The sequence below is a fragment of the Tursiops truncatus genome, chromosome 4, assembly GCF_011762595.2.
Source record: "Tursiops truncatus isolate mTurTru1 chromosome 4, mTurTru1.mat.Y, whole genome shotgun sequence".
In the NCBI taxonomy this organism is placed as follows: domain Eukaryota; kingdom Metazoa; phylum Chordata; class Mammalia; order Artiodactyla; family Delphinidae; genus Tursiops; species Tursiops truncatus.
This window is the reverse complement of record NC_047037.1, coordinates 130,713,078-130,737,827: the sequence shown is the minus strand read 5'-3', so window position 1 is coordinate 130,737,827 and position 24,750 is coordinate 130,713,078. Positions and strand designations below refer to the sequence as shown.

The 24,750-nt window shown below is 44.2% G+C and overlaps 1 protein-coding gene across 9 annotated transcripts in view; it reads left to right on the top strand.

Moving 5' to 3' along the window:
• Positions 1-24,750, top strand: part of TIAM1 (TIAM Rac1 associated GEF 1) — a 504,950-nt gene that overhangs the window by 298,587 nt on the left and 181,613 nt on the right. Inside the window, exon 1 of one of the 9 annotated variants that reach the window (XM_019922342.3) lies at positions 250-373. The exons of 7 other annotated variants lie outside the window; for them this stretch is intronic. The gene's annotated coding sequence lies outside the window, so the exon portion shown is untranslated. Of the gene's footprint in view, positions 1-249; positions 374-24,750 lie in introns of those variants that run through there. One more of the 9 variants, XM_033856012.2, reaches the window with a different exon arrangement.

Here is a 24,750-nt window from a genome sequence, read left to right as displayed (position 1 = left end):
ATTTGAAAAGAACTTAGGCTTTCTGCAGGGCGACCAGGTTCATCTGTAAAATGGTTAAAACCTGTTAGGAATTAATTTCCCCTAAGGATGGGAGGAGCTGAGCGCAGGGGAGTTTGCGGCGTTGCCAGCTCCAAAGGGGAGAATTAAACTGGAGGAGGCGGAGAGCAGGGAGGTGACGGTGGGCGGGGAGGAGCCACAAACCCTCTCCAACACACCCAAATGACCAGATTCATCATAGCACGAAACTTCACAAGTTACGCCCACTCCCACTGCCAGAAGCCGGGGGAAGGCTGCTGCTTCCTCATTTGTGTTACTGGAAGTTTGAGAGATGGGAAGCAAGACGCGAGAAGCATGTGCGCCTTGCTGAGCAGTGGTGAGCTTGAATTTAAAAACCCTTTCTTTTCACCGGCAAATTTCTTTGTATTGGGTGGTGTGGGCCAGCCTCGGAGGGTGGCTCTGGGCTAGGAGAGGCGGGATGAGAGCCCCGGGTTCTGCAGCTGCCGCTCGGGGACTTGTGCGCCCCGAGCCCCACTCCCGGGGCCGGCGAGCCGCGACTCCACGCTGCCCTGGGGCTGCCCAGCGACGCCACCCATGTAAGTTTTAGCTTCAGGGAAAAGGGGTTCGGGCTTCGAAAGCGCTTCACTTGCCTTCTGTAACCAGGGACCGCGCACAGAGTCCGGGATTGGGAAGGAGGCTGTGGGATCATGTTACCCACCAAAGATGCGCCCTGTCCCCAAAGGTCCTGCTGCGCGTTCAGTAATTACGGCTCAGTGTCTTTGAAAATGAACCCCGTGAAAGTCTTGGGATTTAAGTGACAAAAACTTCCAAATTAATACCTGAAGCTGTGGCACCCAGCAGGCTCCTGGATGGGAGTTCTGGAGTGAGGCATCCATCGGAATTCTCGGTTTCTCGTTAATTTTGTGTCTGATTTAAGTGAGTTCAGCTCAAGGCTTCCTGGCTCTTGAGGTGTTATATATGTTTATGTGGATCTTTTTTCTTTTTTGAAAAATGTTAGTTTTTCTGTGGCAGCTGGTTTATCTTTAGATTGATTGCCTAAGTCAATTTCGGTTGGGAAGGGGAGAGGAAGTTTGGGTGGAGTGTGGTACCGGGGTTGGGATGATTGCAAGAGACACTTCATACGTCTCACTAAACGATGAACTTGGCCAAGTGCAAACATTCTTTAGGTTTTGTTTCGAGGCCCTCAGGAGCTTTCATTTGACACGTGTGGTGTTTACTCACTGCAGAGGGAGTTAGGTGGAGGCTTTAGGGTTAACTGTTATCTGTGTCATCTATTTCATATCTGATCAGCAGGTCAGTACAGAGCAGTGTGAGCTGTGTGTGTGTGTGTGTGTGTTTTGTAAGCTAATGCTTTGTAAGAATTTTTAGAGAATTGTCTTCCTTTTAGGGCCAGAAAAGAAGGTTAATAAATGTGTGGATCTCACTCTATTTGTAGAAAACCAAATTGCATTTTACAAATGTTTCTCCCAGTTCTGGGGTGGGTGCGATTAGGAGGATGTTAGTAGCTGATTCTGTCATCCTTCTAATACCAGAACGGAAGAACCTGGCTTTCCCAGCCCACTTGAACTTCGGGGCTCAGGGGACAGGTTGCTGTGGCCACAGTTTTACATAGTTTGCTTTCACCCTCCACCTTCCCTGAAGTTTATGATACAGAAGTAAAATGAAATTACTTTTCAACCACTCTAGACATGTCCCAGGGAGGAACAACAGGCTGCATGGTCCAGGCTGGCACGGCTGCTGGAGCCCTGCTTTCTAGCTTGCTATGGGCTCAGAAAGAACATGCAGATACATACGAACTTGCTGCTGATTCCTCCTACCTCCCAAGGAACCTTTAGCAACTCACCCAACAGGAAAGACAACCAGACTGGATCTGGTGATAGTTCTGGTGAAACTGACTAATAGACCCTCGTTGGTGGAGTTTTATGGAACAGGAATCCTCCTCTGGAGAAAGGGGAATATATTATTCATAAAGGTTTCTAGACACTGTCACGTGGGACTGCTGGGGAACATCACACAGACATTTGAAATTCGGTTAATTCTACTCTATGACCTTGCAGGTGTTATAACTTCTGTATCATTTTTTTTTCTTACAGTTCCTTTACGTCTCCCATAAATAACCTGGTGTGGCTCTGCCTATTTGAATTTTTTTTTAAATTTATTGCAGGTTCAATTTGTTCAATAGCAATAGGACCATTAAGACAATCTTGGTTTAGTAGCTAGTTTTGTTTTTTTAAATGGAAATTTTCCCATTTCATTAAAAAATTTATTGGCATAAAGTTACACATAATATTCTTTCATAATATTTTTAAAGACTATAGCATCTGTAGAAATGTTTCCTTTTTCATTTCTGGCGTTGCTTATTTGTGCCTTTTCTCTTTTCTTCTTGATCAGCCTTGCTAAAGTATCATCAGTTTTATTGGTCTTTTGAAAGACCCAACCTTGGTTTTGTTTGTATTTTAAATGAAGCATAAACAAAGACTACTTCTTTTAAATTTACATGCATTTAAAAAATTCTGCCCTGTGGAACTCTGTCAAAAAAGATCTCAAGATCCTGTAAAACTAAGTAACTGAGTCTACTGGTTGTGTGAAGACATTATGTATTTATCTTTATGTGTCTTTGACATAATGTTTTTTAGTTTTATGAAAACATACCTTGTATTCTTGAGTATTACACACGTTGGATCAAGTTGTTGTAAGGTGGGTTTTGTATATTCACTGGGACACACCCTGCGAGATTGTTTTAGAAGCATCTAACTAGAACTTACACAAGGCTTGCTGGGAATTTAATGTGGATTGGAGGTGCTTTCAACCCGCTTCACAATGCAGGTTAACTTTGTACTGAGGCACAGAAAATTTGCTGTAATGACTGAGGAAGAATGTTTCATTTTGGTTCATATTTAATGCATGAGCCTTGGCATTTTGGTTTTCTCAGAAAATCTTTCTGAGTATGTGGCAGTATAAGAACAAGAACTTCGGAGGCAGAAGGAGCTGGGTTTGAATTCCTGCTCTGTCACTTTTAGCTGAGTGGCCCCGGGAAAATTACCTAACCTCTCTGAGCCTGCATTTCCCCTACTGTGAGATGGAAATAATGAAAACTGCTTTGGGGGGGCGGCTGCTGTGAGATTTCTATATGAGTTATCATGTAAGGTACCTGTCTTGTGGTTTGGCACAAAGTAGACACTTATTAAATTGTAGTACACTGAGTATTTTCCTCTCCTACCCTTTTCCAATACTATAGTTCTCTCAGTGCCTTCCTTCAAGGTCATTGCAACAGAATAAAACAATACCACTTCTATCATTTGTTTTTTCTTCATTATGGGGAGATGGAATTACCAGGGGCACTTTCCACATTTTCAGTATTTTCATCTTATCCTAGTTGATTGGTGGTAAACTGGCTGTATATTCTTTCCCCATCACTTTTAATTTTATCTTCCTGGGATCATTGTTATTTTTCCCTTCAGTTCATCTCACCTCCTTGAGGGTCTCACTTCTGTGTTCTTATTTCCTCCCTCCCTCCCTCTCTCCCTCCCTCCCTCCCTTCCTCCCTTCCTTCTTTCCTTTCTTCCTCCCTTTTTTTTTTTTTGCTGTCTTTAGGGTACAAATGAAACGGGTACAAAGCTCAAAACTTGGCAGAAACTGGTTTGTAAGTTAGCGGGGTTGCTTCTTTAAAGGCAAAGTTTGTTTAGTTACTCACAGAATTGAACTGTGAGGTAGACAGGGAGAATTGAACTGGGAGGTAGACGGGGCGGTGATCACCATATCGAGTTTGTATCGCCGCTGCATTTTCCTAGAATATTTTTCCTGAGCTTGCAGTTCCTCTGTGCTTTGGGGGGAAGTGTGGATTGTTGGATGCTACGGCTGATCTCATAACCAAGAAGGGAAAGGAAGAACACGGGGTGGAGGAGGTTGGCTGGTTAATATTCCCGCACAAAGGATTATAGTGTTATTGAAGTCACCAAACTAGCTGTTTGCTCCGTGGGGTTTCTCCACTGAAAAGATCCTGGGGAATCTACGGCATAATTAGTTAATATTTATTTAGGCATCCAGTATTGCAAAGTGCTGAACAGGGCACAGGAAGGGATTGTGAACCGGGAAAAGGCTTTATGGGGCGGTGCCAACGTCATTTGCTGTTCTGCCCAAGGAGTGAGTCTTGGTTTGCATTTTGTGGAGTGAATTGGCCTCTGCCATGGAGTTACTTTCCAAGACAGCAGATTGATTAACTAACTACCCTTGGTCTGGCCTGTCCGCTCTGCCCCCGAGTGCGGACTAACAGCACCGGAGCTGCTGTTTGTTTTAGCTGGTGTTTATGAGGATGGAGAGCAAGAGAGCCCCTCGTCTTCCTTAGCGTTTTACAGCACCGCTTCCCCAGTTGATTTTGATTCTCTTGCTTGACCACAAAGTATGAGCATGGTGTTCATTGGTAAAACTTTTGGGAGAGAGGTCATCACTTTTGGAAAGCTGTATGTTTTAATGGTTCGGGGTGGATTTGTGAGATCTTGGACTAGATCATAGAGCCTCATGTGATACCTTGGAATCCTACGCTTTAGTGTTTGAGAATTCTGACTTTCATAAATTATGAGCTTTGGGTGGGCAAAAATAAGCGTGGCCAAAGTGCTTTCTACAAAGCCTTCGTGGAATAAGGGCCTGGTAAATGCTTCTTTGACCATTAAAATATGAATACTAAATACTGATTTATTTAGTGTCTACAACATATGAGGTACTTTTCCTGCATTATCTCATTAAGGTTTGAGAGGAGGAGCTTGCAACCTCTAGAGGAATATAAAAAATGAGCACGAAACCCATTCTTTACCTGTGTCTGCTCTTGTAGGCAGAACCACAGTGGGCTGAGGCCCACCTTTCTGGACCCGAAGGCCAGGAGGAGGGGAGGAGGGTTGGTACCATGGGGTGTGATGCTCTGAATCCTGGCCTCTCACCTAGAATGTGTGAGCTGCCCCTGCGGATGGCACGTCTGGAGACCTTGCGAAACCTCTTCTGTTTGGGATGGAGCAAGTGGGGTATTTGCTGAAGGCTGGGACGTGAAGAGTCAAGCTTTTAAAGACCTTCTTGTCTTAGATCCTGCCCGAATCCTCCTGTTCAGGACAATAGGAGGTTCCTTCTTTGTGACTGTTGTTTGGGTGGGAAGAGGGGTTCTGCTTCTACCCAGCCAGAATCTGAGCCTTTGAAATTGATTTCCTGGGAATCCTCTGATGCGGGGTCCCTTTCTTCTTGGGTCATTGCATGGACAGGCCAGTCTTTCGGGCTTGATGAGGCGGGGGTAGGGGTGCACCCCAAGGCAGGGCCACCGTGAGCTGGGTGGGTCTGCCCCTTGTGACCCTTCACCCCTGTGCACCGATTCCTTACGCCTTGAGTCATGAGGAAGAAGACTCCCGTGGATTCTGATTCTATTATTTTAGAGACTTTCCAGGGTAACCTTCCTACCTTTGTTTTCCTGGCTTCTCCTTTGCCTGCCCTCATGACACCAGAAAAGGGAAACAAGGAATCCATTTGGACAGCAGCAGGGGAAGCTTGGTATCGGAACGGGCTTTTTCTGGGCTGTTGGACAGGAGATCATGTTATTTTGAACAGAGAGGGTGAGCCGCCATCTAAACTTCATCTAACCTGGGAAGTGGGTGTGGTTACAGTGGAATATTTCACGTGGGCGTCACTGCTGTGCTCAGATGGGATGTCATCATTGCATGAGAGGCAAGGGGCTTCCCGCTGGAAGGATCCAATGGTAAAGGAGCACGATGTGCGGGCACTTGGAGGAAAGAAATCTGTTCCAGAGACCCCTTTCCTACTTCCTGTGTGTGGCACGAGGCTCTTCTAGGGAAGTCCAGCAAAAAGGGACTCGTGCCCTTCAGTTCCTTCTGCCATGTGGGGACCGTGACGTGTGCCCTGAGCAACCCCCCTCTACTTCACTGGGAGAGAATGATTTAGACCAAAAGGGGCTTTATAACTACACAGAGTTGTACTTATTCTTTTCAAGTTTGCCTTCCTCCCAAAAACAAAGCCACCCAAGCCTTGTTAGTAGGTACATAATTCTGTGTTACTTAACATGTATCAGATTTTGGTCCTATGCTTGTTGATCCAGGATTTGAACAAAAGATGTGACACCGATTTGATGGAGACGGTGAATCACAGGTGCTTCCTGAGGCATGAGCCCTGCAATTTAAAAAAAAAATGTTTTTTTAAACTGTATTAAGAACCCAACATGCGATCTACCGTCTGATCAGATTTTTAAATGTACAATACAGTATGAGCAATAGATACAGCATCTTACAGCGAGTCTCTGGAAACTACCCATCCGGTGTAACTGAAATTTAATACCTGTTGATTAGCACCTCCCCATTCCCCCTCCCTCCAGCCCCTGGCAACCAGCATTCTGTCCTTCACTTTCATGAGTTTGACTATTTTAGATACCTCATGTAAGTGGAGTCACGCAACATTTGTCTTTCTGAGACTGGCTTATTTCACACAGCATAATGTTCTTAGGGTTCATCCGTGCTGTCACATATGGCAGGATATCCTTCTTTTTGAAGGCTGAATAATATTCTGGAGTGTGCGTGCACGCATGTGCATGTGTGCACGTGTGCACGCATGTGCACGTGTGCACGCGTGTATACCGCCTTTTTTCCCCCTCATTCCTCCATCGATGGACATTTAGGTGGTTTCCCCATTTTGACTACTGTGAATAATGCTGCAGTGAACAGTGCTGATATCTTTTTGAGATCCTGCTTTTATTTCTTTGGGGTAAATACCCAGATGTGGGATTGCTGGATCATATGGTAGTTCTATTTTTAGCTTTCTTCTGTGACGGCTGCGCGCTTTTGCATTCTAATCCCTGTAGTCTGTAGTTTCCCACCAGCATCGCAGGCCTGCTTTGTGGGTCTCGGTGACCTGTTCTTCCTGTCTTACCTGTTCTCCTGGCCGCCTGAATCCAGACTGGCAGCTTTAGCCACGCCTTCCTCTGTCTGCACATGGCAGCCTGGAGACCTCTCACTCTACTTTACATCCCATTGTATTGTCATAATTGGGTTATTGGCTTTTTTTTAAGGGGCAAAAATAATATAAAGGATAACACAATAATGATAAAAACAACGATTAACCCCTTGAGCACATGCCGTCTGTGCTCTGTCCCCATCCTTTCAGATCCATGTTATCTTTCGTGCATATAAGCTTCCCACACGTGCTTTCACCCCACCAGCCAGCAACCCCTTCTCTTTGTTGGCCAGCTGGCCTCAGGGTTTGATTCCCCTTTGACTGGAATCCTTGTACCCCTGGGGCAGTCCTTAGCTAGGGCTGACCGTCAGGAGGGCACAGGTATTTCAGGACAGCTCTGAGGTTTCCCCTGTCCTGTCTCCAAAGAGCCCCTGTGGCTTCCTTCTCCTACTCTCCAAACTGGTTTTCTCTGGAAATGCTTCTAACAAGTAACTTAAACACGAGTTCTCATCTGCGGCTTAAGTAACTTGTTCCAAGTAACAGCGTTAGAAGCGGGGGGTGGGGGTGGGGGTGGGGGAGAGCTAGGGTTTGAAACCCGGTCGCCTGACTCCAGGGGCTGTGCTCTCAACCAGAGCGCTTCCGTGTGTCTCTCCAAGGCGGGACTACTCATCCTTTTCTGTATATTTGCCTCATCGTGGATTATAAAGACTGCCATGGCGTATTTTGTAAATGCTTGCTTGATGAGTGGCTGAACAACCCAGCTGACCTTTGCACTGTCCCCAAACAGCCTTACTGAGTCCTGTCACTGGGCAGGTGTCCACTGGCTCTCCTCCTGGAGTGACTTTTCCCCAGCTGTCTTTCGGAGTCAGTGCAAGCCCACCTCCTCCTTGCTGCCTTTCCAGCCTGTTGCAGCCCAGAGTTATTCTCTTTTCCCCTCGAACCAGTATTATTTGTCAGATGTTGCCTCTTCTGTCTTCTCTCCTCCCAACCCGACTGTAAATCCTTGAGTGCTGCGATGGTGCCCAGAACCACACAGTAAGCGTTTGGTGATTTGATTCTTTGGGGATTAATCAAAACCTGGTCCAAGCTGTCCAAAGAAATGCCACGGTTGTTTCCGGGTTCTATGAATGAAGGGAAATCACGAGGTCAAGGGGACAAAATTGAAAAAATGAAATAAGTGAGGCAGCAAATCTAAAAATTGTTAGACCATTTTTGGGCAAGCCCGTGTGCGCGTCTTCACGCTGCAGCTGTTCCAGCTGAATCACAGGGTGGATAGATCATCTCTTGGCTTCAGGCACGGTGGCTAGCCGTCTTCCCCCGAGGGAATTTAAGCAGACCTATGTGATGAATAATGTAGATTCTCTTCCACTTCTTGGGATGTGGTTTGACAAACTTTATGAAAATGGTAGGTGAAGGATGTCAAGTGTCTTTCTTTCCCCCCATTTGAAAAATGACCATGATGTCCCTTAGTAGAGTTTGTGTGTTGAGTTTGAGCTGGTGGTCAGCCTCACCGTCCACAGAGGCCTCTCCTCTTGGGCCAACTGGGTGTGCCCCCATTGTGAGGTCCTGGAAGGAGGGCTGCGCTGGAACTGAAGATGCAGAGGAGAAGAGACCACGTACACTGAGCACCTACTGTGTACCTGGGATTCTGCCCAGTGCTGTCAACAGAGTCCGCGATGGAACCTCACCACCACCTTGGACGTGCTGTCCTTCCCAAGTCCGGCTTATGGAACCCACGTGACTTCACCAAACTCACACCGATGCGGTGCTCCTGGATTTGAACTGTGGTTTATCTGACTTTTACATCCATGACCACTCTCACGCATCTTGACCTGCCGTTCTAGATATAGACAGAGGTGTTTAGGTGAGGATTCTAGAATTCTGAGACCCCTGGGTTTGTTTCTGATCTCTACCTTTTCTACCTTAGCCAATTCCTCTTAGCACTTCATCGTTCATGAATTTGGTAAAGTCGGTATTGCCCGAAGTACCATGTTTAGGTAGGACTTTTTGGGGGTGAGTTGTGTCATATTTGAAAAATATTACAAAATTACTGCAAAATTAGGGAGCTGATTTTATTTTTAGATGCGTACCCACAGGTGAAACGTATCAAGCCCGTTCCTTGCACACCCTCAGGAAAGTTAGATAGTTTCAGCTTTCTTTCTAAGAAGAAGGAACCTCTCCAGGCAGACTGAGGACTTTCTTGTCACTTACTCTGTAGCACATGCAGCCTGGGGTGTCCTTGCCTTGGGTATGATGCAGCAGGATGCCCAGGATTCTTCGGTCGTCCTGTCCCTCTCCTGCCCACATTGCATAAACATTGGCATGGCAGGGACAGATGGCCACTCCGGGGGCTCCTTTGATGTCACATTTGGTTGCCTGGGTAGGGGGTAGGGGTGGTTGCCGCCAGTCTCCGTGGGAGGAGAGGCTGACTGGGAAATACCCACTTGACAGTGGGTAAACAAAAGCTTAACTCCAGAGGAGCTGGGTGCCCTGATGCGTGTGCAGGCTGGGCTGCAACGGAGTCAGGTTTACATAAGTGTGTTTAGCTTGGGAAGAAGCCAGTTAGCGCAAAGCACAGGCTTTTCCCTCTGCTCCTAAATGATGCTCCGTGGAGTTCTGTTTTATTTTGAGAATGTGAGTGGACTGGGGTGGGGAAGAGAGAGATGGGACTGCAGATAATTACTTTCAGAGCTAGAAAAAAGAATTCATTCCAGAGGCCTGGGTTATCTTTGCTGGAGGTGCAGGCGAAAGTGTCTGAAATCCCAGGAGAGTTGAGAGAGAGAGTGGTGGGGACCCTGTTATCAGTGGGCCCCTTTGCTGGTCCTACAGCATCAATCTGTACAATGGGGACTGGAGGCTTTGATGGAAATGGGAAGCGTGGTAATGAAGAACCCCCAGACGGGGTGGGCATGAGGCAGCAGAGTCACGCCTGGACGAAAAATCAAGGGCTGACAGCCTGTGACAATCAAATAGTTTGTGGTTTTAGCTTTAGAAGGAACACTGGAGGTAATTGCAGTTGCCTGCATGCAAACTCCAAGCATGGAGTTCCATCCAAGTGGAAAAGGCAAAAGCCACAAGGGTTGATTGAAAAAGCTTTTCCTAGTCCAGCCTCTGGGTAATAACTGTAGCTATTTATTTCTCTAATGCATTTACAAACCAAATTGAGATAATGTATTCAAGTTAACGGATTGACATCTAGTTACTAGGCTTCCTACTGATTGGGAGGGGGAAGGGGGGTTAGTTTATTTATTCATTCCACAAGTCACTCATTGGGTAGCTATGGGTATTGTCCTTGGAGGTGTCCTCGGGTGATTCAGTGAGGTGTGAGCGCAGCTCACACGCCCTCAAGGAGCTTATAGTGTAGAAGGGGAGAAAAGATAATTCCATGGGAAAGTTAGTAGGGGGCCAAAGAGGAGAGATATCATCTAGAATTTTGGTACATTTGAAGGGTCAGGACATTTGTCATTCAATGGTGAAATGATTGGGAAAATCATTAATAATAATATTATTACTAATTTCTCTTGTTTATTAAGTATTTGCTCTCTGGACTAGTCCATTTGCTCATGGACTAACACATTTAATCTTCCCCATGACCCAATGAACTATTATCATTCCAGCTTTACAGGTGAGGAAAGTGAGGCAGAGAGAGAGAGAGAGAGAGACAGAGACAGAGACAGAGACAGACATAAGCGTGACACAGCTGTGCACAGTTAAGTCCAGGTAGACACGTGGGCAGTTTGCACGCCCAACTCCCCCAGGCCTCTGTGGCTCTTCCCAATTCTGATTTTCCTGTGTTGCTGGGACAGTCCGTACATCTTCAGTGTTTCTTTCTGTCTAAGAGTCAGCAGCAAACCACCAATATGAGCAATTAGTTTCTGCTCCACTCTTTTCAGTATTTAGAGGAATCTAGTTTGTGTGGATGTCTGATGGGCCATTCAGTCATGAAAAGATCTAACCTACTGACTTTAGATCCTTGGAGGGTGATTTCAATTATCGTGTAAATAGCATGACTATGAACATGGGAGTTGTATTACTCAGTTCCTTGGTCGTGGTTCCATTGTCAGTGTTGATACTGCTAGAAATTATCTCCTGCTAGGGCACAGCGAGTTTTCTCTTTTGGCGAATGGTCATTTTTATTTTTTTAAAAAATGAGGTGAGGGAGGTAAATAAACTCAGTCATTTGTGTTGAAACAAAGTGATTATCATTATTTGCTAGTGTTTATTCAGTAAAATATGAAAAGAACACTGGGCTACAAGTGAAGAGACCCAAGTTTTCTTGACTTGAGCTCTTCCTAACCCTTGGACATTTGGTGAGCCAGTTGCTTGGGTCAGGAAATTATATCCTTGGGGTCCTTGTGACGTACAGAAGTTTCTCTCTATATGGTAAGCCTGTAATAGGGGTATTATGTATCAAGACTCAACTTTTAGCTTGATATTGCTGTGTTGTTTGTTTAAACATGTTGTTTTAGACCCGGATGCTGCAGCTGGATTTTGTTTTTGGTGTTGTATTTAAAATATTGTGTTATCTTCTTTCTTTCTTTCTTTCTTTTCTTTCCTTTCTTTCCTTCTTTCTTTTTTATTCCAGGAGTAGGGGGTTTCATATAGGATGGAAATGGAAACTAAAGAAGAGATTGGATCTGGAAGTAATTTTCAGCAGTGGAGAAATTAACCAAAATGGGGAAACACACCATTTTGCTGCTAGATAAAGGGAACACAGGAGTGTATACTTGCTTTCTCCGAGTAATCAGATACATTATACATGGATTACTTTTTCATTGGGACTTTATGGTTTAAAAGAAAGCAAAAAGCAGATCTGAATATTAAATATTTCCGTCTTTTCAAGAACACATCAAGTTGGCATTTAAACTCGGATTGCCTGCCTTTTATTTCTACAATTTGAAATCAGGTTGAAATCCTGCAAGTGGGGGCATTAGTTCGGGTGACCCCTGTCAGTTTATCCATCTGGCCTCCTCTCTGGTCTTTTTTTAAACTCACAAGTGGGAGTGGGTATGAAAGCCCAGGAATACTTTGAATGTGGTAGATACAGGATGTGGGAAATTTGTCTGCAAAATGTCAGCCTTGAGTAGACATTTTGTAAATGTCTACATTTACAAATATGAAATGGAAGGCCTTCTGAACTGCCTTGTGATTCGATTTGAGTTTTTAAAGCTGGTGTGGTACGGTCGAGGATTTCGGTCCTGAGTAGTATGGTTGCGTGGGAATTCATTTTGATTTTAGAAACTGAGAGTGAATTTTGACTTCAGAAATCGTTGAGAAGTGATTTCTACTGGTGTTTCATGTCCTACACGTTTGGGCTCTTGGGTACCATCTTTGCTCACGTCTCCCCTGAGAGGTGCTGTGGCGGGTAGTCCTTTGAGCCGTGAGGGCCTTAGGGCCTGCAGTCTGTGTTTGGAGGTGGTAAGCTGCTCTTTTCTAAAGAGATGGATCTCTCTGACTTGAGATGCCCACCTTTCTCTGGTTTTTGTTTAATAGTTAGTATGTGGATGTTGACATAGTTGATTGAATGCATGCTTACTTTTCTAATTTGTTTCTATAACTGTGTCCAGGGACTTTTATGAATCTTTGTCTGGAAATTTGTCATAATCTTGGTTGAATACTTGGTGGAATGTTCAGATGCATTTACCAGTTAGCAATTGTTTTTAGCACCTACTGTGTGCCTTACTTAGTGAGAGGCTCGTGGAATTCAGGCATGGATAGATATGTCAGGTATGGTAGATCCCGCAACAGAACTCAGGAGCTGGTGGTACCAGTTGGGGAAAATGGACTAAGTGGAATGGAATTGACAAGGAAGTCCCACAGAGAGACGTTATTAATAGGGACAAAAGAAAATATTCAAAACCTGTATGACGTTTCAGAGTTTATAATCCATTTGAAGTGCTTGAAAAAACCATAGTGTTGGAAATGAATTCATGTGTGTATAAATCTAAAACCAGACTTCTTTGACAAATTTAACTTCTCAAAAATATTCTTAGAAAGAGGGACTTTCTTCGAGAGTGTGAAGCTATTTTGTCTTCAACTCGCTAAGGTTGTGCTTTACATTTCTCTCTCTCTCCCTAAGATGCTATTAAAAACGTACAAGCATCGGCACAAAAACCCTGCACACGGATGCCTGTAGCATCTTTATTCATAGTTGCTAGAACTTGGAAGCAACCAAGATGTCCTTCAGTAGGTGAATGGATAAATAAACTGTGGAACATCCAGACAATGGAATGTTATTCAAGGCTAAAAACTATCTTTCAAGCCATGAAAAGACATGGAGGAAACTTAAATGCATGTTACCAAGTGAAAGAAGCTAGTCTAAGAAAGTTACGTACTGCATGACTCCAACCATATGACGTGCTGGAAAAGGCAAAACTATGGGGGGTGGGGCCAGGATGAATAGTCAGAGCACAGGATTTTTTCTTTTTAATTAATTAATTAATTCATGACTGCGTTGGGTCTTCCGTTGCTGCGCGTGGGCTTTCTCTAGTTGCGGCAAGTGGGGGCTACTGTTTGTTGCGGTGTGTGGGCTCATTGCGGTGGCTTCTCTGGTTGTGGAGCGCGGGCTCAGTAGTTGTGGCACAGGGGCTCAGTAGTTGTGGCTCATGGGCTCTAGAGTGCAAGTTCTGTAGTTGTGGCTCATGGGCTTAGTTGTTCCGTGGCATTTGGGACCTTCCCGGACCAGGACTTGAACCCACATCCCCTGCATTGGCAGGTGGATTCTTAAGCACTGCGCCACCAGGGAAGTCCTTAAGGATGCAGTTTTTGACGAACTGATTCCTTGGGTAGATTCCATGTGAGCCAGTCTTCCCTGCGTGGGGCATGGTGAGGGAGGAGCTGGGCTTGATAGTATTTGAAAGTGCTGTAGTCTGGGGACCGGAAATGGCCCAATCCTGCCTTGATCCTGTTACCTTTCTGCCAGGGGTCGCTATGGGCACAGGGCATATTAACATGGAACTGAGTGAGTTCAAAGATTTTTCCAGAAGTTTACATCAGCGTTTCTCCTTGAAACCTTTTACTTTTTTGAAGTCATCATTCACGTCTTCCACAAATATTTATCGAGCCCCTCACTTAGGGCCATGCGCACTTCCAGGTTGTGAGGGTATAGGAGTGAGTGAGACCCAGAAGAATCTCTGCACGCGTGTGTAGACATTCTAGGGGCGGAAGATAGGCAGTGATGAAGTAGTTAAAACGTGGAGTGTGTTGGAAGGTGATCATTGTGGTGGAGAACCAGGGAGCTAGGAAGGGAGCTAGGAAGTGCTGGGAGTTTGAACTTTTAAACAAGGGGGTTAGGGAATTGCATGGGTGACTTCGAAACAAAGGTGGCAAGGGGTTAAGGGAGTGAGATCTTTTGTTAACAGATGGGGAGTGATCCAGGTAGAGGGGCTGAGGTTGGGCCTGGCATGTTGGAGGCCACTGGGACCTGGCTGGAGAGAGCAAGGGGGAGACTCCAGGAGGTGAGTGTGGTCAGGGGAGGGGGCAGTAGGAGGGAGGCCTTTGGAGGATGGTGGGAGGGAGACATGATCTGACTGAGGTTTTTTTTTTTTTAAATTTTTTTTTTTAATCTGTTTTCCAGGGCAGTTATTTCCTTCTGTCTCATTTATTTATTTTTTATTTTTGCTGTGTTGGGTCTTCGTTTCTGCGCAAGGGCTTTCTCCAGTTGTGGCAAGTGGGGGCCACTCTTCATCGCTGTGCGTGGGCCTCTCACTGTCGCGGCCTCTCTTGTTGCGGAGCACAGGCTCCAGACGCGCAGGCTCAGTACTTGTAGCTCATGGGCCCAGTTGCTCCGTGGCATGTGGGATATTCCCAGACCAGGGCTCGAACCCGTGTCCCCTGCATTAGCAGGCAGATTTTCAACCACTGCGCCACCAGGGAAGCCCCCTGACTGAGGTTTTAATAGGATCCTTCTGCCTGCAGTGTTGAGAGTAAGCCAGACAGCCTTCTCCTTCTCACCCGTGTGGCCAGTAATCCTCATGTCTGAGCAGTGATTCGACTTTGTTATGGCTCACACAGCCCTGATCCCACTGGTGTTATTGGGTCTCTATTAGTAAGTTTTTTGTTTATTTGTTTGTTTTTGACTTCTCTAGGTGCAAATCTCTTTCTTCATAGCTGATGAGGAAAAGGTCTTTAACCATGCCTGGGTAGGTACCTGATGAGTTCCATATGGAGTTCAAGAGTGCTTGAGAGGGCTTCCCTGGTAGGTGCAGTGGTTGAGAGCCCGCCTGCCGATTCAGGGGACACGGGTTTGTGCCCTGGTCCGGGAAGATCCCACATGCCGCGGAGCGGCTGGGCCCGTGAGCCATGGCCGCTGAGCCTGCGCGTCCACTCCGTAACGGGAGAGGCCACGACAGTGAGAGGCCCGCGTACTGCAAAAACAAAACAAAACAAAACAAAACAAACAAACAAAAAAAGAGTGCTCGAGAAATGCTCCAAGATCATTCAGGGTTCTCTGCAGTCAGATGCTTCATTTACCTTCAAAACAGAAAAATCCTCCTCTTCTTTTGCTCTGAGAGCCCCTTTCTTGTCTGTAATCAGGTTCGACTCTCTTTTCCACTTCACACACCCCATTTTGGTTCAGTCTGATCATGTTTTGGTTCTTAGAAAAGTGAACCATTTGTCCTATGTGTTACCTCCTCATGATGGCCTGAACATAGCTGGAGGGTACCTGAGCCTTTCAAAAATCCCTTCCTAAATATTTTGGTATTTGACCCTCGTTAGCCCATTTTAAGTGTCATGCGGTAAACTTGTCCACAGATGTTAGTTTACCAGTGTACTTTGAACAGAATAATAATAACTTTCACATCGGGTCACCTTTGCATCTAGGGATCTTAAACCCCAAGTGCACAGTAATTAAACCTCACATCAATGGAAGGTAGGGAAGGGATGGAAGGGGATGGCTTTAATCACCACTGCAAAGAACTTAGAGGGACAGCCTCTGGGCCCAACACAATAAGAGGGATTTTGCGTTTCACGAATGCCTTTCATCTAGCATCTTAAGTCCTTGGCAAGTATTACCTGGTGGGTAGTGTATTACCATGCACATCTACAGGGAGAGGGCTACAGGGACTTGCCCTAGTTCTTCAGTACTATCATTGCAGAGGACTTCTTTTTTCCTAGTTCATGGGTCCTTATGGCTTATTATGGATTGTCTGGGATCTCATAGTGTGGACTGAAGTATGGTAGAGTTGACTGATAAGGTTGTTTGATTTTCTTTCCATTTTTTGGTTTGATATTCCAATAGGTAAGGAGTTCCTTTTTCAATGTCAGCTGCGTTCCAAGTTGGTAATGGATAATTCTCATGTAGGGGCCTGAGACATCTCCCTCACCTTAACCCTGTTTCTCCAGAAAGTTTCCCAAGTGAATTGGGTCAACAGAAAGGCAGGAGAGAGCCATGTCTTTCTCCAGAAGAAGCTGCTTGAGTTCATTCCTGATAAATGAGGGCATTGGTTTAAAAAATGGAACAGAACCAAAAAATACAAATGGGAAGATGTTACGGTCATAGTCATTGATGGATGGAGAATTCAGCTGCTAACCTGTGGGAGGGAAGTGAAGGATCTGGCTCTCGCCAGGATCAGAGTGTTTATACGCACAGCCGCAGTCCTTCTGGAGCCAGAGCCAGGGGTCATTCCACAAGGGGACGCTGCATGGCAGTTGGGAAAGGCAGACGTTGGCAGCACATGGGAATGGTGTGAAATACACAGTTTGCAGAGAGGTGGGCTTCTTTATTTTATCTTTTTTTGATTTTTAAAAAATTGAATTATAGTCAGTATACAATGTTGTATTAATTTCTGCTGTACAGCAAAGTCATTCAGTTATATATATGCATTCATTTTATAAAAATATTCTTTTCCATTATGGTTTTTCATAGGATACTGAATATAGTTCTCTGTGCTGTACGGTAGGACCTTGTTGCTTCTCCATTCCGTATATAATAGCTTACATCTGCTCACCCCAGCCTCCCAACCCCCTCCCCCTTGGCAACCACCAGTCTCTTCTCTATGTCTGTGAGTCTGTTTCTGTTTTGTAGATAGGTTCATTTGTGCCATATTTTACATCCCACATATAAGTGATATCATATGGTATTTGTCTTTCTCTTTCTGACTTCATTTAGTATGATAATCTCTAGTTCCATCTATGTTGTTGCAAATGGCATTATTTCGTTCTTTTTATGGCTGAGTAATATTCCGTTGTGTATATGGACCACATCTTTATCCTTTCCTCTGTCAGTGGACATTTAGGTTGTTTCCATGTCTTGGCTACTGTAAATAGTGCTGCTATGAACATAGGGGTGCATGTATCTTTTTGGATTAGAGTTTTGTCTGGATATATTGGACTTCTTTATTTTAAATAGAGTCTTCAGCTCTATTTTTAGAAATTCCCAAATGCCACTATAAAGTATGTTACTGATTTTATAATGTAATATTGCCTTATTTAGAGTTGCATGTGGAAATAAACAACATAATGGAAAAATGTTGAGTAGTATGGTTCTTTTGAATGTCTCCTCCATGTGGCACCTCCAGCCCATTGATTCCTGGTTTCTTTCCATCTTTATGACCTAAGAGGTAGAAAGATATCCATATTTCCACAGGTAAAAGATAAACGTGTGTATTATTTTAGATGAAGGCCCTTCTGAGTCAATTCCAAAAGCACACCCTCAGAACGTGTGTTTCCATGACTGTCCGTGAGCACTGTTGAACTGTCAAAAATCCTTAATTGTTTTAGTGTTGGTGTGTTTGTTTACCTTGGTGGAACAGTAATGGAAAGATCATCTGTTCTTATGTGGTGGGATTTCCTTGTGCTCCGGGAGCTCTAGTTGGTGAGAACATTACTGGAATGTTCCTTAAATACATAAATAATTTCTGCAAAGAAATGACCTAGAAATCCACTTAGTTGTTTGGAAGCCAAAACATGCAAACATCTTTGCCTTCAGCGTGAACGTCAGACTTTCAAGTTGGGTAGCTAATGTTTGCTTATGGCCGTGTCAAGAGCCCTGTAGATGGAATCCTAGAATTCTGAGGTAGCTCTCCGAAAGGTAGAGACAGAAAAAAAGGCTAAGAGCAGCAGACAGAATAAAAATCATAGTTCTAGCACTTACTAGCTGTGTGACCTTGGATAAGTCACTTAAACTCTCTGTGTGTTGGATTCTTCATTTATAAATTGTGGGTATTTTCCTTCTAGAACTGTTAAGAAGATTAATATATTTCTCCAGTGTCTGAGTTATGGTTGGTCCCCTCCCCCAAACTGTCAGCTTTATTGTTGTTGTCATTATTTCTCTGCTCTTAGGCTGGAGTCAAATGAGTGATATTGGGGCTTTTAAAAGACTTCTATTTTTTTCTCCTATTAAACCTTTGTTGGATTTAACCAGTTCTAAGCCAGTTCTCTCCATTTCCTGTCTGTGGAGCTCCATTAACTGCAGTAGGTGGACATCGTGAAATGATTGTGATTGACATGATTATCCGGCCCCTGTTTTCTGTTTCCTCTCCTGATGTGTCTATAGCACTACTTTTCATGGCTTCTGTATGACTAGTCTGTGTTTCTTAACTTTGGCTGTGAAGGTCAGAAGCGCACCTAGTAATTTCCCATGAACTTCACCAGCGAACCCGTTTCCTGAAGAAACATTTGGCTAACTGCTTCCTGGCTGAGGGGCTCATGCCTGAGCTATGTGGGAGGATCAATGAGCCACACTTGGCTCTAATTATCAGTGACTGCTTACCACTATCATGGAAATAGAAATAGAGGCGTACGTGTTCTATACAAGTATTTAAAAAATTCATTTGGTTTGGGACATACAATTGAGTAGTGACCAGTTCAGTAGCTGGACTAGAGAACCTAGTATGGGATGGATATTGCAGGTGGAGATCCGTCGGGGGCAGCTCCTGTCTCAGTGTGGCAGAGGTGACAGGAATGTCATTGCATAGTGCCAAAGAGAAAGGCAGTGACAACAATAGAAGTCCATCTAGGAGGGGGCAGGGTGTTGAGGCTAAGAATGCGGATTCAGGAGCTATACTGCCTGGGTGGGGGACCAGCTCTGTCACAGATCACTAGAGTGACTGTGGGCAAATTACAGTCCTCTTGGGGCTTCTGTTCCTTCCCCCATAAGATGGGGGACAGTGGTACCCACCTCATCAAGTTGTTGCAAATAGTCAATGGATTAGCATGTGTCAGAACTTAGAGGAGTGCCCAGCACTGGCACACCTTCAGTAAATGTGAGCTAGAACTGTCCTCTACATCGTGATGAGGCAGATGGAATACGTGAGTGTGAGTGATGGACTCTGGTCGGGGAGGGGAAGAGGAGGCAAGGAAGATTTGAGAGAAGTTGAACTCCAAGCTAGCCTCTTCTTTCTCTTTTGTAAATAATATTTTAAAATGATCATGCACCTTCATTACAGAAAAGTCGGAATATAGAGACAAGCAAAAAGAGAAGAATCAAAACTACCCCTTGGCCTGCCTCCAGAGGTACCCACTATTGACATGTAGCATATTTCCTTCTAGACTTCTTTCTTCCTTCTCCCTGAGTTGGATTTTGAAAGATGTCAGGGAAGGTTAATGTTTTCTTACACTTAATTCCATCAATTTGGTTACATCAATATGTTATATAAGGAGCAATTTTTACTTGCTTTTAAAATTCTGTCATGAAATATTTCAAAAAACACAGAAGAGCATGGAGGGGGCAGTGTCTAGATTGGGCTCAAATCATGTGGAGAAGACTGCGGTCTTAGGAAGGGGGGAGGTGAAGGCCGACTAAACGTACTGAGTGTCCCCTTAGGTCTGTCCCTGTGTTGGGCTTTTCAGGCAGGTGACTTCCTGTATCCCTACAGTAACCATCTGAGGTTAATCCCCAGCCCCCCACCCCCTTTTTGATCCTGTAACTAAGGAGGCTTTGAGAGGTTGAAGAATTCTCCCACCCTAGCACATGAATCAGCGTAGAGCTGGAAGTGTCGTGAGCTTGATACCACCTAACCTGAATGCTGTTTCCTCTTCACAGCTGCCTCAGGGCCCCCTGACTCAACCATCTTTGTCCTTCTTTTATGTTGTGAATATTTTTTTTTTGACAAATTATATTTGGAAGCATACAGTGAACAAAATTGAGCTGATTTTTTTGTGGTAAAATATATATAACAAAAGATTTACCATTTTAAACATCTTTAAATGAACAATTCAGCCAACTTAAGTATATTCATGACGTTGTGCAACCTTTACCACTATCTTTTTCCAGAGCTTTTCCTCATCCCAAACAGAAACTCTGTACCCATTAAGCAATAACATCCCCACCTCCAACTTCTGTTTTACATTCTGTCTCTACAAATTTGCGTATTCCAGATAGGCAATTCTTCACATAAGTGGAATACTTGTTCTTTTGTGACTGGTCGACCTATTTTACTTAGCATAATGCTTTCAAGCTTCATTCCTGTCCTAGCGTGTATCAGAAATTGTATTTCTTTTCGTTGACTGAATAGTATTTCATTACGTATACATACTACATTTTGTTTATCCGTTCATCTGCCAGTGGACATTTATGTTTCCACCTTTTGGCTATTGTGAATAGTGTAGCTATGAACATTCGTCATAGAACTCAATGAGAACAACAACAGAAAAACAACCCAATTTTAAAAATGGACAAATAGACATTTCTCCAAAGAAGATATACGTATGACCAATAAGCACATGAAAATATGCTCAGCATCATTAGTCATTAGGGAAATGCATATCAAAACCACAATGAGATCACTGTCCACCCACTGGAATAGCTATAATAAAAAAAAGGAAAATATCAAGTGTTAGTGAACACATGGAGAAATCGGAACCCTTGACATTGCTGTTGAGAATGCAAAATGGTGCAGCTACTGTGGAAAAGATTTTGATGGTTCCTCAAATTGTTAAGCATAAAATTACCGTATGACTCAGTGATTCCACTCCTAGGTATGTGCCCCAAAGAATTGAAAACAGGGACTCAAACAGATACTTTATACCAATTGAGCTCATTTTGAATGTGCATTATTATTCTTGTTTATCAATTCATCTTTCCTAAAGATGATTTACTTATGTTGCCATCTGGGCATTTAGCATGGAGAGCAGCAGAAATGAGAGCTCCAGAAAAAAACCCCACCTACACAATACAATGAAACTGAAGCCCTAGAGACACAAAAAGTTTGGTTCTACCACGGAGGCCAGCTTGTCATGTCAAGACACAAAGGGAACGTTTTGAAGGAGAATCCGGGCTGAATCAGATTTCTTCTGTCTAATAACATTGTCAAGATAATGATAAAATAATGTCAAGAAGATTTATCTACAGAACTTTTTTCTTCTAGTCTCAGAGCCCCAAAGATTTATTTCCCAAGTATTAGATTTTCTTGGTTGTACCGTGATGAAATTGGCAGGTCTTGCTAATCAGAGTTGGGAATAGAAAAATCTACTTAGAACATTTGTTTTGAGTTCTTAGGTAGTTATTCTGCAGAGTTGAGTCTCTTGACCACCTATTAACCATTGATAATTTATCCTGAACTTAAAGCCTTAGGGGGTGTATCAAAATATTCACACTTGAATACTTCTTATTCTGGAAATGCACTTTGAATTATAGAATGAAATACTCTCTCTGCAAAGATCTGGGAGCTGTAACTGCCCAAAGTGTTGTTAACTCCACCCTGCAGCCCTGCCATTAGTTCTGTGACTGGGCATTCACCTAAAGAAAGATACCTTTTGGGCTTCCCTGGTGGCGCAGTGGTTGAGAATCTGCCTGCCAGTGCAGGGGGCACGGGTTCGAGCCCTGGTCTGGGAAGATCCCACGTGCCGCGGAGCAACTAGGCCCGTGAGCCACAACTACTGAGCCTGCGCGTCTGGAGCCTGTGCTCCGCAACAAGAGAGGCCACGACAGTGAGAGGCCCGTGCACCGCGATGAAGAGTGGCTCCCGCTCGCCACAACTAGAGAAAGCCCTCGCACAGAAACGAAGACCCAACACAGCCAAAAATAAATAAATAAATTTATTAAAAAAAAAAAAAAGAAAGATACCTTTTTTCTGAAATCCTCTCTTGAGCTGGGTCAGTAGTTACCTGTTTTAGTTTCTCTGCTGGGTGGCAGCTGCTTAAGGATGGGTATATGTAATATAGTTGTCTGATTAAGTTGGCACAGGTAGTCTGTCCTAAAATTACGAAGTAACAGCCGAATCAAGCACAGTCTTTTTTTTTCTTTTTAATTCATTGATTTTTAATATATTCACAGAACTGTGCAATAATCAACACAATCAATTTTTAGAGTGTTTAAATTACCCCCATCCCCCCAAAACCCATGTACCCATCAGTTGTCACTCCCTGTTCTCCCCACCCTTACTCCCGTCTAGCTCTAAGAAATCATTAATTTACTCTATTTTTTTTTTTTATGGATTTGCCTATCCTGGATATTTTTTTTTATACAAATGGAATCATATAATATGTGGTCTTTTGTAACTGGCTTCTCTCATTGAGCATAATGTTTGCCCATGTTGTAGTGTGTAGCCTACTTTCATTCCTTTTTATTGATGAATAATATGTCAGTATATGGATATACCACATTTTGTTTATCCATCCATCCATGGATGGACATTTGGGTTGTCCCTTATTAGGTACATGATTTACAGATATTTTTTTCCCATTCTATGGGTTGTTCAAGCACAGTCTTTCAAGTGCTGTCAACCCACTTGAAATCCAGAATGTGGAGAGGATCGAGCCAGTGGGATTTGAGAAGCTCTCCTCCCTGCCCAAGTTCTGAACCAACTGGGAAAGACAGAGGAGTCAGCAGGGGGAGACCAAAAAGTCAGCTTCGTTATTGATAGATGTGGGATTGGAGGTTGTGGCTTAGAAGTAGGGCAACAGTAAGATTCTTGAAATCCTTACCTGGAAGAGTTAGATGGACTTGCCCACCTATGCAGACCTAGCCCTGGACAATAGTAGGTGGCCCCCCTACTAAAATTACCTTCTAAACTCACCTACCACATGATCCAGAGTGGGTCAGACCTTGGGTTCTCCGTGGGCCTGGGAGACCCCAAAGAGAGAGGGAAGAGAGAGGCTTGAGCTAGGCATGCGGGGGTCATTTTCCCAAACTAGGTGAGTGACCCTGCCCACCCATCCCCGTTAGCAGTCCAAGCAGTCAGTGAAGCCAGGGAGTTTCCTGTGCTTTACTGTACATGGATCTTCCCCAGGGAAGGAAACCTCAGGCCTGGGGACGTGGTACACATGTTCCATCGGGATGAATGCTATCATAGTTCCCAAACAATTATTTTATCACCTTTGATCTGATAAAAGCGAACCACTTAGAGTCTTGATGCATTTTCAGTGAGAGGGCTGATTCTGCCCCAACCATAGGGTGAGGAGAAGGCCACGTTTGTGTGTGTGTTTTTTTAAAAAAATTTATTTATTTTTGGCTGCATTGGGTCTTCGTTGCTGCATGCAGGCTTTCTCTAGTTGCGGTGAGGGGGGCTACTCTTCGTTGTGGTGCACGGGCTTCTCATTGCGGTGGCTTCTCGTTGCAGAGCACGGGCTCTAGGCGCACGGGCTTCAGTAGTTGTGGCACGCAGGCTCGGTAGTTGTGGCTCACAGGCTCAGTAGTTGTGGCTCACGGGCTCTAGAGCGCAGGCTCACTAGTGGCGCACGGGCTTACTTGCTCCGTGGCATGTGGGATCTTCCCAGACCAGGGCTCAAACCCATGTCCCCTGCATTGGCAGGTGGATTCTTAACCACTGAGCCACCAGGGAAGTCCCACGTTTTTGTCTTAATAGACATTCAGGTGTTTACTCCCCATAAAATGCTCCCCTTTGTGAAATGCGGACACCCCTTTTCATCCGAGGGTGGCTGCACTTCACGATTGTCTAAATCAGTGCAAACCTTTTCTTGAAATATTTCGGCTGTTTAATTAGGAATAAGCAGTGATGAAGCAATGATTTTGAAAGTAATTACCTTAACATTCTGTCAGTTCTCTGTTGGACAGAAAATGTAGGTAGGTGACAGTCTTCCGTTCTGCAGATTCCAGAATCCTAGTGTCGTAGCGCTAGGACACCACAAGGGCATCAGGGACCCTCTAGTTTAACCCCCTCTCCTAATTTAACACCCAGAATCTTAATATGGTCAATCTTCCTTGGTAGACACTCAAGTTTGTAGAATAAATGAATGAATGCTGTATATGTTCTGCTCTATTGCTACTCTTTCTTTTGTGACATAATTTCATGGCCATCTTGGCTGGAATGACCTGCTCTCCTGGCATGTTAATTTTATTTATATATAGGGGAAGCTTTATGTAGTTTGGTTGCCAGGTTTGGTGACCCTCATGAGATAAATACATTCATACACAAAACTTCTGTGGGTTCCACTCATTTGAAAAGCTGGTAAAAGCCATGGAAGTGCTCTTTTTACAAATGCAGATATGCCTATGCACATAATTTTGTCTCCAATTCCAGAAGGTTCAAAGGCCTTTGAAAGTTCTCCAGGGATCCTACTCTGAGAACCTTTGTTTTAGCGTCAACTCCCAAGACCTATGCAGAATTGCTAAAGTGAGCAAGGTTATGTGACCCCTGCCCTTTAAAAGCATGAATGTTTAAAAGAAATACAAATAGCTTCATGTGGAGACTTGTAATTTCCATCTGGGCAGTGATTTTTAACTGAGGGTTGAGACCCTTTTGGGGTTTATTAAATAATGTTAGTGGTTTGGGGCCAACATTACCAAAACAAGGTAATGGAACATAATAGTAAAGAAACCAGGCTATACATCTATATATTGAGTTGAGATGAAAAATATGGGCCCCAGTTTGAGAAGCCTGATGTCTGCTC